At 48.8% G+C, this 6000-nt stretch overlaps 1 protein-coding gene across 2 annotated transcripts in view; it reads right to left on the bottom strand.

Annotated features, from left to right (window-relative positions):
• Positions 1-6000, bottom strand: part of CCDC155 (coiled-coil domain containing 155) — a 29964-nt gene that overhangs the window by 11238 nt on the left and 12726 nt on the right. The window lies entirely within an intron of this gene.

Below are 6000 nucleotides of genomic sequence, written 5' to 3' on the forward strand. Positions count from 1 at the left end.
GACAAGTCTGGCCAACATGGTGAAACCCCGTCTCTACTAAATATACAAAAATACAAAAATTAGCCAGGCATGGTAGCGCGTGCCTGTAATCCTAGCTACTCAGGAGGCTGAAGCAGGGGAACTGCTTGAACTGGGGAGGCAGAGGTTGCAGTGAGCCAAGATCGCACCACTGCATTCCAGCCTGGGCAACAGAGCAAGACTCTGTCTCAGGAAACAACAACAACAACAACAACAAAAACGGAGTTAAACTAGGAACTACTTTATGGGATTGCTGTGAGGATTAGATAGGTTAATAATTGCTAACACTTACTGAGCATTTTGCATGTGTTGACTCATTTCTTATCCCCAATTTTAAAATCAAAAGAACAACATAAGCAGCCTGTTATCCACATTATCTATCACCCAGCTTCAATAATTATATGCATTTTCTCAGCTTTGTTTACTAAGATGTCTGTTAACTGAGATTTTTTTTTTTTTTGAGCCGGAGTTTTGCTCTTGTTGACCAGGCTGGCGTGCAATGGTGCGATCTTGGCTCACTGCAATCTTCGCCTCCCGGGTTCAAGTAATTCTCCTACCTTAGCCTCCCTAGTAGCTGGGATTATAGCCACCTGCCACCACACCCAGCTAATTTTTTTTTTTTTTTTTTTGAGACGGAGTTTTGCTCTTTTTGCCCAGGCTAGAGTGCAATGGCGCGATATCGGCTCATTGCAACCTCTGCCTTCCGGCTTCAAGTGATTCTCCTGTCTCTTCCTCCTGAGTAGCTGGGATTACAGGCATGTGCCACCACGCCCAGCTAATTTTGTATTTTTAGTAGAGACGGGGGTTTCACTATGTTGGCCAGGCTGGTCTCGAACTCCTGACCTCAGGCGATCCACCCACCTCCGCCTCCCAAAGTGCTGGGATTACAGGTGTAAGCCACCGCACCTGGCTCTCCTCCAGATATCTTAAGTAGATTACTTTAAAGCAAATCACAGGCATATTAGTTCACCTGTAGTTACTCCAGCATTTATTCCCCTACTTGAGGACTTATTTCCTTTAGCAAAACCACAATACCATGATCATACTTAACAAAATTAACAATAACTCAGTATCATCTCATACTAGAAAGTTTGTGCCCCCTTTTTCTTTCTTTCTTTTTTTTTTTTTTGAGACCGAGTTTCACTCTTGTTGCCCAGGCTGGAGTGCAATGGCATGATCACTGCAACCTCCGCCTCCCGGGTTCAAGTGATTCTCCTGCCTCAGTCTCCTGAGTAGCTGGGATTACAGGTGCGTGCCATCACACCTGGCTAATTTTTGTATTTTTAGTAGAGAGGGGGTTTCACCACGCTGGCCAGGCTGGTCTTGAACTTCTGACCTCAGGTAATCTGCCCTTCTTGGTGTCCCAAAGTGCTGGGATGACAGGGGTGAGCCACTGAGCCCAGCCTGTGCTCCTTGTTCATTTTGGTTGTCTTACAGAGATTTCTTTACATTTACTTTGATTGAGGATCCAAACAAGGTCCACCATTGCTTTTGGTTGAAATGTCTTACTTCTCTTAATCTGACAGTAATTTCTCCCCGCTCCACCCCGACCCTGGTACTCTTCAGGGCCTCATTCTGTGGAAGAAAGCAGGTCCCTTGTCCCGTAGGATTGGTGGGTTCAGATGAGGCTGATTGAGCTCTTGTTCCCTGTGCTTATGTTCACCACTTTCCTCTATCATTATTTCTTATAAACTGGTAGGTAGGTCCAGGGCCTTGTCCAGACTCTTGTTCAATTTTCTGGCAAGATCGGGTGGTGCTATACATATCAAATTGTGCCATTCAGGAGGAATGCCATGTCTGGTTGCCCTAACTATAAATAGTATAATCATTTCCAATTTTAAAGAGGAGTAGAGAGGCTGAGACTTGGCAAGGTCACATGGTAAGTGGACTCAAACCTAAATCTGTGTGATTCCAAATCCTGTGTTTATAATCTTCAGACTCTCATCTGAGCCAGACACAGCCCTGGGTGAGAATGGGACACAAAGGGAATTAGGTTCTAGAGGTGGAGATGGATGCAGAAGCAGGTAACAATGCACGAGGTGGGCTCTGATGAAGCCTAGGGCCTGGGTACCATGGGAGCACTAACAGGCTTCCTGAGGAGACGCTGCTGAGTCTTCAAGGCTGAGGACAGTTAGCTGGGAAAACAATAGGCGGGAGAGGGCAACCCACGCCAGTCATAAAATGGGACCTGTGCATAAAATGGCCCAGATTCCAGTCCAAAGTTTAGGGGCACCAAAAACCTATCAAGTTGCACAGGGTTTCAAGGCGAGGGGGTCACTGGGGAAATGCACTTTGGGGCATGGAGGCAGTCCAGAGTTCCCTTTCACCACACCCCTCCTCTTGGCACACCAGGGGATATACCAAGGCCAGCCTCTCCCTCTCTCCAGCCAGCAACAAGTCCTCCATCAGCTGCTTTGCCTCTCAGTCTCAGCGGGCCTGGGCTGCCAGGTGAAGGGCAGAGGAAGGACAGGAAAGGAGTGCTGTGTCAACATCTGTCCACCTGGTAGGGATTTGCAGGCCAGATCCTGGGCCACTCGGCAGGGAACCTGGTTACTCAGCTGCTCCTGCCTCCTTCTGCAGTAACCTGAGCCAGCTCTGTAGGTTCTCCATAGGAAGGCTGCCTGGATCTTCAGTGCCTCTGAGTGTCTTGTTACTCCAGCATTATTCTACTGTAACCTGAGAACTCAATCTATAGATGCTCTGTAGGCAGCTGTGTGGAGGGGGAAGGTAGAGGGGAGGGAACCAAGAATAGCTCCAGTTTATCAACGGCCCAGGGTGTCCCAGACGCTGTTCAAGGCACTCGACCTGGCAGCAGGCCTTCTTGGTGGGGAGGAGGCAGAGATGAGACTGCTGGTTGCTATTTACCCTGCTTACTCCTTCTGCTTTTGTCGAGGGATCTACTCTCTGTCTGAGGGCAGATGGGTCCCAGCCCCAGCCATGGGAGTGAGTCAAGGTGGAAATCTTGGCAGATGCAGGAAGCTTAGCTGGTGAGCTAACCCAGTAGCCATTCTCACCCCTTCTCACTTGTTCACCTGCCACTCTAGAGGCTGAAAAAGGTCAGATATCCTCCTGGGCTCCCTTGCAGCTGGGGGTGTTATGTGATCCAGTTCTGGCCAGTGAGACATAAGAGCTGCTGGGGGTGGGGTGAGAGGCTTCTGATGAAAATTGCCACGAGAGGGGCATTTCCTGGCTCCCCTTTGCACCACGTTTTCCTACTTTGAATGAGAACATGAGATTGGAGCTGCTGCAGTCATCTGCAATCATGAGGCCACAGGCAGCCAGGGAGCCACCAAACCACCCAGAGACCACCTTCTTCCCAGAGAACACCTTCTTCTAAACCTCTGGTTAAGGAAATGAGTGTCCTGCAGATTGAAGCCATCATTTCTTTGTTCCCTGGAGCCAAAACCGTTCTGGACCTGTCAGTAGCCATATTACCCGTGTAGTCTGGTTATAATGGCTGAACGGCAATGAACTGTAATGCAGGAAGTTCTGCCAGGGGGCTTCCGGGAAAGTTTTTCATTCTTTTTTTTTGAGACAGAATCTCGCTCTGTCACCCAGACTACAGTACAGTGAGGCACAATCTCAGCTCACTGCAACCTCTGCCTCCCAGGTTCAAGTGATTTCCCTGTCTCAGCCTCTCAAGTAGCTGGGACTATAGACGCCCGCCCCCATGCCTGGCTACTTTTTATATTTTTAGTAGAGGCGGGGTTTCAGCATGTTGGTCAGGCTGGTTTCGAACTCCTGACCTCAAATGATCCACCCATCTCGGCCTCCCAAAGTGCTGCGATTACAAGCGTGAGCCACCATGCCTGGCCTTTCATTCTTTTATTTACTTTTTTTGTTTTTTTATTTTGTAGAGACGGGCTCTTACTATGTTGCCTAGGTTGGTCTCAAACTTCTGGCCTAAGCAGTCTTGCTTTGGCCTCCCAAAGTGTTGGGATTACAGGTGTGAGCCACCATGCCGAGCCAGAAATTTTTTTTTTTTTTTTTTTTGAGATGGAGTCTTGCTCTGTCACCCAGGCTGGAGTGCACTGGTGCCATCTTGGCTCACTGCAACCTCTGCCTCCCAGGTTCAAGTGGTTCTCCTGCCTCAGCCTCCCGAGTAGCTGGGATTACAGGTGTGCGCCACCACACCTGGCTGATTTTTGTATTTTTAGTAGAGATGGGGTTTCACCATATTGGCCAGGCTGGTCTCGAATTCCTGATCTCAGGTGATCCACCCACCTCGGCCTCCCAAAGTGCTGGGATTACAGGTGTGAGCCACCGTGCCTGGCAAGTTTTTCATTCTTAAAAAGGGATGTTCTGAAAGAAACTGTCACATCCTGCCTGCATTCCATGTCTCACATGGTACAGTCACCCTGCTGTGAGATTCCCATTGCCTCAAGGGGGTGAGTTTTCATGGAAGAGCCAGAAAATAGCGAAAAGTGTTTGGATTTCAGTGTAAAAAAACACCGTACATGTAGGACACATTTTTTGGGGGGAATACATGATCTACCTGGACTAGGCAGAGATCCTTAGAGCTGGGGGTGGCAAGCAGGACAGTCAGAGAAGAGGCTGAAAACAAGCCCGGAGTTTTCCCCTCACCCAGGGCTAGCTATGAGGGGTGGAGGGAATGGATGGAGAACCACAGAGCCCTGGAAGTCTTGGGATCTGACAGGCCTTGCGTGCACTTCCCAGAGCACTCTCAGAATCATCACGGTGTGAGAATAGAGATGCTCCTTTCTTGTAAAAGCAAAGAGGCCTCACTGGTGGGTCCTCTCCAGACCTCTGCCCACCCCAGCCCTGTGCTCTCCGGTCTGTCAAGGCCTGGGTGGGGTTTGGGATCCTTCAGGGAAATGAGCGAGGGACAGGGACTTTGCTAACAGCTCAGGGACACCGGAGGAGTCTCTCTTCTGTTTCTCTTGCCCCAGAGAAGCCACATCTCCCCACCATGAGCACCCACCCCGACCTGGGGAAATGAGGCAGAGGCTTTGGACAGTGACCCCAGCCTCTTCCCTTTCACAGGAAAGCAGCCAAACCACCTCCGTGGCTCTGGAAGGGTGTGGAAGTGGTGGAGTGAGAGTCCCAGCCCGGATGAGGGATCACCACCAGAAGATGAAGAGGATGGTATGCCCAGAGATCCAAAGGCAATGTGGGCCTCGCACTGGATGCCAGCACACAGTGGTGGCAAACGTTTGTACAAAAACCACCAATCTCAAGAACAGCAGAGAGAAGAAACATTGAGTGAGGACCAGCAGCTTCCTAGAGCACTAGGCTCCTCTGTCAGTCTCCTGCAACTTAGATATCACCTTGAGGTGGGGGGTGGTGACAGGTTTCATTGTCAATTGATGAGTTTGTTTCAATCTAAAAAAACGTAGGTGGGCCCAGAATGAACTAAGATGATGTTTTTCTGTCTCAGATGGAACGGGGCTTGAATTAAATATGAAGCTTAACTGGGTCTCTTCATATTGTTTGCTAGTCCCTCAGTGAAATGCTGTCAATGCCCAAAACAAGCCTACTGAACAGATACCCTTCTTCCAGGTCGTAGAAAATAAAAGTAGGCCGGGTACAGTGGCTCACGTCTGTAATCCCAGCATTTTGGGAGGCTGAGGTGGGCAGATCACCTGAGGTCGAGAGTTCGAGACCAGCCTGACCAACATGGAAAAACCCCATCTCGACTGAAAAAACAATGACAATAAAAAAACAAAATTAGCCAGGCGTGGTGGCACATGTCTGTAATCCCAGCTACTCGGGAGGCTGAGGCAGGAGAATCACTTGAACCGGGAGGCGGAGGTTGAGATGAGCTGAGATCACGCCATTGTACTTCAGCCTGGGCAACAAGAATGAAACTCTGTCTCAAAAAAGAAAAGAAAGTAAAAGTAAAGGCTTGAGAAGGAGAAGTCATATGCTTAAAGGTTGCCTATTGTGTAAATGGCAAAGATGAGATTTGAATTCAAGGTTGACTTCAAATCAATTTTTTTTTTTTTTTTTTTTTTTTTTTTT

Source organism: Piliocolobus tephrosceles, chromosome 21 (genome assembly GCF_002776525.5).
Source record: "Piliocolobus tephrosceles isolate RC106 chromosome 21, ASM277652v3, whole genome shotgun sequence".
Taxonomy (NCBI): Eukaryota; Metazoa; Chordata; class Mammalia; order Primates; family Cercopithecidae; genus Piliocolobus; species Piliocolobus tephrosceles.